We start from the raw sequence: 12,610 nt of genomic DNA, 5'->3' as shown, positions 1-12,610 counted from the left end.
TGAAGGACGCAGGGCATCAAATCCAGACAATGGGGAGACCGAGGACCAAGATGAAAGTGGTCCACTTGGAAAGACTTGCAGCGGTTGAAGCGGCAAGTACGTCTGATCGGGACGATCAGACTTAGGTGGAGGGCAGTGTGGCGAATACTGCGGCAACACAAAGCGAACAACGAGAAATAGGCAGAATGTTCGAAGAATGACGTAGAATGTTCCACAAAGAGAAACGTAAAGTTGGATGAACACTGCGAACAGCGAGAGAAAGAGAATGAGCAATAAACTTCAGAATGTTCTAGAGTTGCCATAAGTGCCAGCGCAGGTACATAAGGGCGCCGCCACCGCGAGGTGAATGAGTTACAAGTTAGCAAGCTACAAGTATAGTGAGCAGAGAAGCGAGTTGCGAATAAGCAAGCTATAAGTTTAATTGTGTGTAACAAGTTCGGTAAAGCGTTGTAATTGCTTTAACAAGTATTGTAGTGTTTTTACTGTATTAGCAAGTATTGTAAAATTTCGGTGAAAAAAATAGTTTTTCTCGAGTTCAAAACTATCCTATCTTTTAAGTCAAAAAATACACACCTACAAAATTTCATTGAAATCGGTTAAGCAGTTTCGGAGATTAGCGTAAACGAACACAGTGACACAGGATTTTTATATATTAAGATAAGCACGATGCGAGAAGCATAGGAAAAATTTCGATGAAAAAAAATGTTTTTTTCTCGGGTTCAAAACTATCCTGTCTTTTAAGTTGGAACCAACAATGTTGAATGTATCAAGAATGTATTCGTTTTAATATTCTTCTCTACCTTTTCTCGGACAACATATTCGAAAAAGTATATAGAAGGAGGCATCGCTGTAATAAACATTTTGTAAAAATTTTTCAAAATATTAAAAAGAGAAATGGGTTTATACAATTAATTGAGTTGAACAATTTAAGGAACCATATAATAAATCTGAGTAAGTATTAAATCTCCTTTGCAGGATAAATTATTTAAACTAATAAACTGACTATACTTATCATACAAATAGCACAATTCAAGATTACCGTTGGCGGAAATTGCATTAATACAAACGTTTTAAGGAACGATACAAAACATCAGAGCAAGTATAAGTAAATAAAAAATAAATAAATATATTTTACTAAATACCATAACGCCATAGCCATAACTGGTTAACTATCATCGATTATAGGTATTAATTGCGATCCCGTACGAGTCCGGACTAGTCAGAAATAGTCAGAATTAGTCAGATTTTAGTGGAAATCGGTCCCTTACTCGGTTCTCTGACTATTGAGAGGACAAAAAAAGAGTAAATAAGGTTCCTTCTCTGTCAGAAGTTACCAGTTTTAGTCCGAAGATTTTTTGCTGGTAAATTCTGGTAAATGTCTCAAAAGTTCAGCTGTAATGTGCCTGACAACCAAATTGTAAACAAAAGAAAAGTGCACTCTGCTAGTGCATCATGAAAAGTATTTAATTATTTGTTTAAATGAATTCTAATCAATTTGAAAGTATTTTTGGTTATTAACAAGTGTGAGCTGAGCGTGTTTACACAGAAAAGAAGCTCTCAGCGAATTTTTATTTTTTGACAGGTTTGCTAGTTGTGGTGGATGTTAACAATATTAATTTTTTGAACGTCTGGCAACACGTTCTTACTCGCACTTCAGATATCAGCTGATTATGGTTATGGGGGAAAACCAAAATTCAATTGGTGTCTGTGGCTATGACGTTATGGTGTGGCAGCAGTAATCGAATACAGTGTTGGCCATCAGGTTGGTTGGAACAGCTGTTTTATATGGTTATGGTTATGCCACCACTAATTTAAACTTTAATTGCTACTCGCATGCCATGGCGTATGAGTGACAAAGGGTGGTATTATAAGTTATGGTATTGATTCTCATCATATGTATATTAACTGCCTTGCAATGTATTATTCACAAGTTGAAATACATCGTAAAATTGAAAACAAAAACCAAAAATAATTGAAAATAATCAAAAGTAATCAAATAATTATATTAATCATTCAATGGATTAAACACTTTTTTCAGATGCGTTTACAAAAAAGCCTGCGTTGGAGGACAGCGAATTCGGCAAAATAAGTCAAAAAAATTTCCAGTACGCACATGACCGAGTCTGAAAAATTAATAGCTACCAGGAAAAAAACAAAGGATTAAATTATGTTCAAGAATAAGAAGTTTTAATTGCATGTCCATGTTATAATTTTTAATTAATGAATATTTATTGTTTTAACTTTTAAAATATTTATTAAAATTCCATTTAAATACGTTTATATAAACTTATTTTGTTTTAAAACTTGAGAAAACTGAACATTTGTATTTCCACATTCTGTTAAATATAAAAAAAAACTGTTAAAATTTTAAAAGCACCCTTTTTATATGGGAATCAGTTAAAATGGAATAGCTCTAATTATCGTAAACTAGTTATTTTAATGTTTGCTTACGATTGTACTCTCGATGCATTCCCGATGGGTAAACGGACCGAAATAACTTTCGGTTTCGCTAGTTTCTCGATAATTGCATAGATCGAAAACATTACCGCTTTCATTAATTTCTCGATAGAAAAACTGATCGAAATAACTTCCGCATGAGATACTTTTCCACTATCGAAAACACTACAAAAAAACGTTTGAAAACGCATGTCGAGAGCGAGAGCTCTGCTGCCACAAACTGAGCGACAGGTAATACTTTTACGACGCTTTTTCGGAACCCGTTCTCAATAGTTTTGTAAGCGAAAATGTTGCTAAAATATCTAAAACGGATGCATTCTCGTGTACGTTTTTCGGGTGGGTATATACTTATAAAGATAAGCACGTGTCGAGGAACATAGAAAAAATTTCGATGAAAAAAATATTTTTTTTCTCGGGTTCAAAACTATCCTATCTCTTAAGTTGGAACCAAAAATACAACCCACAAAATCTCATTGAAATCGGTTAAGCGGTTTCGGAAATTAGCGTAAATGAACACAGTGACACGACCCTTAATGGGGAAGGTGCCTCTGCCCGGCTGGTTGATGTCCTCGTGAGGACAAAAGCTGACATCACCGCCATCCAAGAAATGCGTTGGATGGGGCAAGGCAAGCAATGTCTGGGGCCTTGCGACATCTACTACAACTACCATGTAAAGGAGCGCAAATTCGGAGTTGGATTTGTGGTGGGAGAGAGACTCCGTCGCCGAGTACTGTCATTCACCCGCGGTGGACGAGCGTCTAGCCACAATCCGCATGAAAGCCAGATTCTTCAACATCTCGCTCATCTGCACCCATGCCCCGACGGAAGAGGAGGATGAGGCATCCAAGGATCTCTTCTATGAGCGCATGGAGCGCACGTACGAGCTCTTCCCCCGTCATGATATCAAAATCGTGCTTGGCGACTTCAATGCCAGGGTGGGCAAGGAAGCGATCTTTGGAACCACCGTCGGAAAATTCAGCCTCCACTACGAAACGTCCGACACGGATTGAGGCTGATCGACTTTTCCGGGGCCCAAAACATGGTAGTATGCAGTACTAGGTTCAAACATAAAAAGATCCATCAAGCTACGTGGCTGTCTCCGGATCGAAAAACGAGAAACCAAATCGATCATGTTGTGACATACGGAAGGGACGCTTCCAGTGTTTTAGACGTACGCACACTCCGAGGCTCAAACATCGACTCGGACCACTATCTTGTTGCGGCCAAGATACGCACTCGCCTCTGTGCAGCAAAAAATGTGCGCCCAAATATGGAAGGAAAGCTTAACGTTGAAACGCTCCAATCACAACAGACAGTCAGTGCTTTCGCTACTCGACTCTCACAGCTGCTCTCAGAGAGCACTCTTCAACAAACCAACATATGCGAGCAGTGGAACCACATTGACGACGGAGTCGACGTTCCACCGCCTGACTATTACGAGCTACGAATAGCAATAACGCGGCTGAAAAACAACAACGCTGCTAGAGCTGACAGCTGAGCTATTCAAGTACGGCGGCAAGGAGTTGAGAAGGTGCATGCATCAACTCTTGACCAGAATATGGTCAGATGAACGCATGTCCGACGACTGGAATTTAAGTGTGCTCTGCCCAATCCACAAGAAAGGTGACCCCGCCATTCGCGCCAACTACCGCGGGATCAGCCTTCTAAGCATAGGTTACAAGGTCTTATCGAGCGTATTGTGTGAAAGACTGAAGCCCACCGTCAATGAACTGAATGGGTCTTATCAGTGTGGCTTTAGACCTGACAAATCCACCATAGACCAGGTATTCACAATAAACCAAATATTGGAAAAAACCCGCGAGGAAAGGATCGACACTCACTATCTATTTATCGACTTTAAAGCCGCTTTTGACAGCACGAAAAGGAGTTGCCGCTATGTCTGAATTAGGCATCCCCTCAAAACTCATACGGCTGTGTAAAATGACATTGAGCAATACCACCAGCTCCGTCAGAATTGGGAAAGACCTCTCCGAGCCGTTCGCCACCAAACGGAGTTTCAGACAGGGCGACTCCCTTTCATGAGACTTCTTTTATCTGATCTTGGAGAAGATAATAAGAGCTCCAGAACTGAACCACTCAGGAAAAATTTACTACAAGAGCGTGCAATTGCTGGCTTATGCCGATGACATAGATATCATCGGTATAAAAACCGCGAAGTCTGTTCTGCCTTTTCCAAGTTGGATAAGGAAGCAAATCGAATGGGTCTCGTGGTAAACGAGGACAAGACGAAGTATCTCCTGTCATCAAAGAAACAGTCCGCAGATTCGCGTCTTGGCACCTACGTCACTGTTGGCAGTAACAATTTCGAGAAAGTAGAGAATTTCGTATACTTGGGAACCAGCACTAACACCGATAATAATGTCAGCATGGAAATCCAACGCAGAATCACTCTTGCCAACAAGTGCTACTTTGGACTGAATAGGCAATTCAGGAGTAAAGTCCTCTCGACGTACGAAAACCACGCCCTATATGTCACTCATCATGCCCGTGCTAGTATATGGCGCAGAAGCATGGACAATGACAACATCCGATGAGCTTTACAACGACATGGGCATAATGCAGCGAATTAAAATACAGCGGCTCCGCTGGCATGGCCATGTCGTTCGAATGGACACCGACGCTCCAGCTCCGAGAGTATTCAACTCGGAACCCGCTGGTGGTAGCAGAGGAAGAGGGAGGCCCCCACTGCGATGGAAAGATCAGGTGGAGAAGGACTTGGCTTCACTTGGCGTTTCCAACTGGCGTCAGTTGGCACAGAAGAGAAACGACTGGCGTGCTTTGCTGTAGTCGGCCAAAATCGCTTAGGCGGTTACAGCGCCAAATAAGAAGAAGAAGAAGAAAGATAACCACGTTTCGAGGAGCATAGAAAAATTTCGATGAAAAAAAAAAAATTTTTTCTCGGGTTCAAAACTATCTTATCTTTTAAGTTGCCGTACGGGCAAGCGAGCCCATTTCGCGGGCTTGATCAGGGGATAATCATGGGCAAACATGAAGGGGGCAACGGATCTTACTAATACATGTATACCAATGAGAGCCACTGCACACGCATTCTGGAGTAAAAAGGCCCACTCTCCCAAACTTACGCCACATATACTCCTCGTCATTCGAATAGCTCAACTTTTTAATCCTTAGTACTTACATTTTTAATTTTGTTTATTTAATATTCCTTACATCCAATTTTAAAACTTTATACAGAGTTAAAAAAGAAGTCAACAAAGGGGTACAATAAAGTGCAAGGTTCAAGTGTCTGTAAAATAGCGGTGATTTTTGACAATTTTTTTGGTGATGGTGCTGCGCATTTTCTCTCATACAAAGTATGCTCGACAAGAATTTTATATGGAATTAAATGCGCAGCACCGTCAATAAAAAATAAAATTTCAAAAATCAGGGCTAGATTAGAGTCTCTTGAAACTTGCACTTTATTGCATTATAATTGAATGGGCTACAAAATTGCATATCTGAAATTTTTCTAAAAATATTAACTTATTCACTGCAGGTCATTAGGATGGCACACTCCTATGTTGACCTTTTTTAAGAACTGTTTCCAGCTCTCAAGAAAAACGAAAAAATCATATAAAATGCTGCCCAAGAAATGGAAAAGAAATTTTCTTTTAAGTTTTAATTTGTAAAAATATTTAAAATTGCATTTACCCGTAGAATATGTTATATTTTTACAAAAAATTTATATTAAATAAACAAAAGGAAAATTGTAATTACTAAAGATTGAAAGGGTGTGCAATTCAAATGACGAGGAGTGTATATGAGCAGATGTGATCACTACCACAAGTAAACGCGATCTGAAAGTGTGATTGTGTTAGTGTGCCAATTACGTTTGAATGATTTTGCGTTCACTTTGTTACGCTCTTGCATGTATTCGCATCAGTGGTCGGACTTAAAAAAATTTGTGTGGTAGAATCTGGAAAAAAAATGTGGTAGATTTCAAAAAAATGTGGTAGATCTCAGGTTTTGGATCAAACTTTGTACAAAAATTAAAAAAATTCTGCAAGGTTTCACCTAAATTGCAAACATTTTTATTAGAATCTAAAAAAATTAATTTTAGTATAATAAAGTGCAAGATTGAAGATGCTAAAAATTGCGTTGCGTTTGGTTCTGGAGTTTTCCTTGACAGTGTAAAGCAGTTCCTTCCATATCAAGATATTTTTCGAACACATTTTGAAAGATTTCTGCAACCTTGCGGAGTGCTGCCAGCTTTTCTTTTTATCACACGACGATGTAGCGAATAAATGTGGCACGTTCCAGAAACCGCTACTTGCGATTTGCCGATTTTGACAATTCTCAAGTAAAAGTAAACAACGCTTTAGAAACTCTAGATGCACTGAAATTTGCTAACATTTTCACAAAAATCGCGGTTTTTTAACATTTTCGCTATTAATTCTTTTTATAAATCATATATTTTGCAATTTAACGCAATAAAACCACATTTCCGGTTGAAAAATTCAATATTGAGAAAATTTACTATTTTATAGTTTATTTTATCCTCCCATTCTGCCTGTTATTAGTGTTTAGTGTTGGACAATGTTTGCTCTTAAAATTAAGAAAATTATGTCGAGCAAAAATAAAACTACTCAAAAACGCGAATATGTGGTAGATTTCAGACCTTGTGTGGTAGGTGTGGTAGATGCTCAAAAAAGTGGCAGATCTACCACAATCACTGATTCGCATGTGATGCTTAAAGTGTGTTTGCATTGTTCAACTTTGCGTTCAACATTTGCGTTCAACTCAGCGCAGGGTTGCACGAAAAAAAAGTTTAATGTCTAAAAATATCAAAATATGAAAAAATATCAAAATATTCGCCATAAAAAGGTGTTTGCATTGTTCAACTTTGCATTCAACTTTTGGTTGAATGGCCTTTCAACTAATCGCTTTCAACAAAGTTGGTCGCCAGCCAACATTTAGCCATTCAACTTTTTTTTCGTGCAACCCTGCGTTGAGTTGAACGCAAAGTTGAATAATGCAAACACTGCTTTACGCTCTTCAAGCAGGCGCTCACTCTCTGTCCATGCTTGTATACAGTGTTGCCAGGTCTTCGGCATGAGAAAGCGTCCCTCTTGGTCTGAAAAAACGTCATTTCCTACCCAAAAACGTCTTTTTCAAATGAATGTACAAAAAATTCGTCTTATTAAACTTTTATTGCATACAAAGGTACATGGATATGTACGTAAGGTATATTAAAATGTCATTTCGACAGAGCACATTTAAAACTCATTGTAAACTGGTTTGATATCGTTAATATAAAAATCATTTTATACATATACTTGTGACCCGCTGATTAAGTCAACAACATTTCGATCGATTTTGGCTGTTTCTCTTTTGTTTATTTAATGTTTATTATTTTTCCATAAAAGCCTAGCTCATTATATAACGAATAAAATATAAATCCACATTTCAAACTTTGTGCAAAAGTTATAAAAAATCTGTAAAGTTTCATTTTCAACTTTTTATTCAATTTTTTAGAATTTTTTTGAGTATGCAGTTTGATAGCGCATTAAATTTCAGGGCAATAATGTGCAAGTTTAAATGGGCTAAATAATCGCGTGGATTTTTAACAATTTTTTTTTCTTGTAGGCATTTGGTTAGGGGGTTGGTTGTCGAAAATGCTAAATTACGTTCTGCTAAGAAGGAGCATAGCAATATTTCAGCCTTTTTTGCGTTCGTTACATTTTCAATGAAGTCTTAAAAAAGTCGCCTAGTTTTTTCTGACTTTTTATGCCGGTACAGCTTTTTTGATGCTTTTGCGAGCGTGCGTGTTGCAATAGATCAGCTTTTCCTGATTTGGCTTTTAATGTGCCTATTGTAAACATTACAATAAGCCTCGTAACCTCAATTGTTTACACAACCAGGCTTTGAACACGGGATCCTTGGTCCAAGATCAAAAAAAAAAAGTGCGCGTATGCTTGGTTTGCATCATATTTAAGTCATCTGTGTCCAAAGAATAAATATCTTTTGAAGCAGCTGCTGCAAAACACAAAGCTTGTAAAAAGTTTATAAGAAAGTAATTCAAAATCAGTTCTACGTACAAGACCCTTAACGTCAAAAAGAAAATTATTGGGAAGTTAAAAAACGTCAAACGGGATACAAAAAACGTCCAAATGACATTAAAAACGTCAACCTGACAACACTGCTTGTATATGAGCAAATTTGACATCGATATAACTGTTGCCAACTTTGTGCCTTTCGCAATAAATTAAGTGGGTTTAGGGAATTAAAACGTGAAATTTTTTTAGTTTAGCGATTGTTTCGTTCTTTAGTGCCCTTTTCAAGGCAATTTTATAATAAAAACGTGATTCTATGGTGACATTGTTTTTATTTTGTTCATTCATTTATTCAATCCAAACGTACAGAAAACTTCATCCGTTTACTTACACATACATATGTCAGTGTTTGGGCCCCTGGATAATATGCTCCCAGATAATCCAAACGCAATATTTTCACACAGTCTCTATCACGGAATTCATAGAATATTCTGCTAATTAGCTGGGTGTGCGCATTTGTACAAAAGTAAGCAATTGCATGAAAATAAAGCCGCTAGAGAAACCAAGTAAAGTTTTGCAAATTGTTTTACGAATAAAAAACATTGTGCAAATTATATTAATTAAATTAATTAACTGCGCATAGTTGGAAATATTTACAAGTAACATTGCGTGATTACTTAAAATATTTGAATATATAGCTTTATATGCAAAAATACCATTAAACACAGCAACACAAGTTTGGTGTTTTTGGGGAAAATTGCGCAATTTTCAGTGTTTTGGTGCTTTTTAAAATAAAAAGTTGGCAGTACTGATCACTAGCTGACCTTCATCGAGTGCTCTTTGCTGGGTTCGGAGTGCACAAATCAAGTTTTCGTAGTAGATGTGCATTTCTTTTCTTTATAAAAAATCAATTCATTTGTACTCGTGTCACTGTATTCTGGGACTAAATAAGGGGCTAAAGCTGCCTTTACAAGGGTCGATTTCTGTAGACTAGAAAATCGACTAGCCAAAGCATTTACATTTTAAACTATGTTCCCATTAGCGTAATTTAGAGGTCAATCTTAATTTACGCATAAATTAAGTACAAACTAAGTAATTTCGCCTTGTAAAGTCTCTCAGTAAATTAAGTTGAAAGTACGTAGTTTATCTTAAACCAAGAACCAAATCACGAACAAATCAGTGTCGGCTCTAATTTTATCGATAATAATCGAAAAAAGTATTGTCCCATAACTGATATGTTATTGTGTTTGGACGTTTTTGTTTTTAATAATCGCGCGTGGTAGTTTGTAAAATATTTCCAGAAGCTTTCTCTTTTGATCACTCATCTAAAATCTAAAAAATTACCACAAACGACTTAGGATATAAAAATATACGCAATTACTCACATTCGCGATCTCTTTTGGTTAAATAAACAATAACACAGGGTTGCTACAAAGCTGTCAAGACAAATAAAGAATCGCGTGTATGAACGCACTTAATTTAGTGAGGTATTTTAAACGAAACTAAGTATTTTATGTTGGTAATGTGAACATAGTTTTACGGTTGAGATGTCATTTACATGGGTCGATTTTGGTTGAACGCCAAAAATCTACTAGAAAATCGACCCGTTAAAGGCGCCTTAATCCAGCGAGCAATTATCATTAAAGTTAAAATGACTTGGTTAAAATTAATAAAAAGTTATTTCATTCTTTCTTTACCGGGACAATTGTTACATAGGTGGGCAACGACGCAATCACAGAACTTTTGACAGAGCAATCTTTTTCGATCGGGTTCAAATCGGTCGATTGTGAGCGCCTATTCACGAATACAAGTGTATTTGCAAAGGTGCTGTAGCTCACCAATGTAACAATCGTGTCGATAAAAAGGTAAAATATAAATTTTAGTTTGCTATTAAAAACCCCACCTCCCTTCTATTTGAAGAGTAAATTTGTTGATGCAACAACACGGAGCAGATTTTCAGTTGAGCGGAGTAGAGGACTAGGCTTCAAATTATTTCGACAAAACGGAACAAATCTACTCCTATCGGAGTAAAGCCCGAACGATGGCTTATTGTGTATATGAGGAAAATGTATTTACGCTCTTTGTTTGGTGCACAAAGTCAGTATTACCGCAGCCGTACTGCGATGAACATGATGTCGGTGGAGGTATAAATAATTTTTTCGCAACTTTTCATACCCTTCCTCCCGTAAACTGTTTTTCCCTTTTTCTAGCCCGCGCTTGCACTTTCGCTGCTGCGCGGGCAAAAAAGTGCCCATGTCTGAGTTAGACCACCAAAGACAACAATTTCATATGCTTTCTCCTTATATGAAGCCATCGCTAGACCAACACAAGGTATATGAGTATTATTGCAGGTATTGTTATCTACAAGAATAGTACGATTAGCCATTGCAGTTATTTGATAGCCATAATCCCACCAAGACATTACCCATGAATCCTAAACGAAAGAACAAGTTAAATATAGCGCCATAGTAGACCAAATAGTAAAAAGAATTGAATGTACACAAGCATTTAGCTAGTTAATAGTTAGACCACCAAAGATAACAATTTCATATGCTTTCTCCTTAGATGAAGCCATCGCTTGACCAACACAAGGTATATGAGTATTATTCCAGGTATTGTTATCTACTAGAATAGTACGATTAGCCATTGCAGTTATTTGATAGCCATAATCCCACCAAGACATTACCCGTGAATCTTAAACGAAAGAACAAATTAAAATTAGCACCATAGTAGACCAAATAGTAAAAAAAAAATGAATGTACACACGCATATAGCTAGTTAATAGTACACATTTGGGTTTCATACTCTTCCTATCAATAATTTCAAGCGTTCATCATGCGAAAGCTTCATTGGACAAACAAAACCATATCGCTTCAACTCACCTCTGGTGTGTTCATCTGCAGCCAATAGTAAGCCTCTCTAAAATCATCAAAAATAATACGGCCAACATCTTGTGAGCGACGTGAACAGAAATTTACGCTAATAGACTAGGTAGCCGACCGTGCAGTTCCAGGTGCTATACCTTATACGATTTTAGTAGAGCTGCCCATAGACTACCGGTCGCCATACAGAATAGGGCCAACTATAATTATCGCAGCAATTCGATGAGTACGGCATATGGATTTTCCCAGCTTGTTAATTGCTGCAAAATAAATTTATTTAATTATAAATAAAAGGAAAACCGAAGAAAACTTACCGTTCGGAAGATATTTTTCGCCATTTTTCCAGTCTGCACACGAATATGCTAACGAAGATACAAACAAATTCAAGCAAGTTACATTCTGCAGTACTTTTTAAAAGTTTTAAAAATCTTTAAAAATGTGTGTAAAATTTATAATAAAAATATTTCCAGAGTCGAAATTAAAACGAAATTTTATAAATTACATTTTTATAAAACAATCACTTAAAATTTTTCAAGTTTTTGCGCGTATACGTTAACATTTGAACAGTAAATACTACTAAGTTTATGAGGCGATTTAATGCAACTCACACCAAAAAAGCAGTGTTTGGACCTAAAAACACAGATGACCTTAGCTGTGGCTCAGTATGACGTCTATTGCTAGGATATCTCACTTGTTATTTGTACACAATGTTCAAAACTACAATAGTCATTAAAGATGGACATGTGGCTTCGCTTTTTACTTCAGCTACCGTTGACTTATTAGAATGGCAAGATTTTGCTTCATGACCAATTTTGTTGCATTTACTACCTCTTGATTTGAGCTGAGGCTGCGGGCATTTTGCCGCATAATGGCCGTGTTCATTACAATTGTATTTGCAAAACTTGCATTTTACTATTTCACTTCTTCTATTAGGTTTTCCTCCATTATTTTTTACATTTCGGGTTTCCATAAATATTAAAATTTTCACAAACTGGAAAAATTTACGTTCAAAAATGTAAACAAAATACTTAATTGTCGTCTTTTGGCGCAATCGCAGAGGCAAAATTGAGAGTTGAGCTAATTTGTGCAGCACCGTCACCGTCAGCTTATTCATGTATCTTACTTCACACAAATACACCGAAACAGCTTTTTTTTGACAACTGCCGGTGACGGTGACGGCGACGCAATGTACGTTATGTACTTTCACTTTAAAGGCTCCGTTTTTGATTTCTACGTAAAAATGGCATAGCAGTGCAT

General features: G+C 37.1%; 1 non-coding gene across 1 annotated transcript; it reads right to left on the bottom strand.

Moving 5' to 3' along the window:
* Positions 1-11,234: 11,234 nt before the first annotated feature.
* LOC118749309 lies at positions 11,235-11,315 on the bottom strand. Its single transcript, XR_004994198.1, has one exon. It is a non-coding gene; the product is annotated as a small nucleolar RNA Me28S-U3344 (small nucleolar RNA).
* Positions 11,316-12,610: the final 1,295 nt, after the last annotated feature.

This window comes from Rhagoletis pomonella, unplaced genomic scaffold (genome assembly GCF_013731165.1).
Source record: "Rhagoletis pomonella isolate Grant_MI unplaced genomic scaffold, Rhpom_1.0 Rhpom_scaffold_00014, whole genome shotgun sequence".
NCBI lineage: Eukaryota > Metazoa > Arthropoda > Insecta > Diptera > Tephritidae > Rhagoletis > Rhagoletis pomonella.
This window is presented reverse-complemented; position numbering and strand designations above follow the sequence as displayed.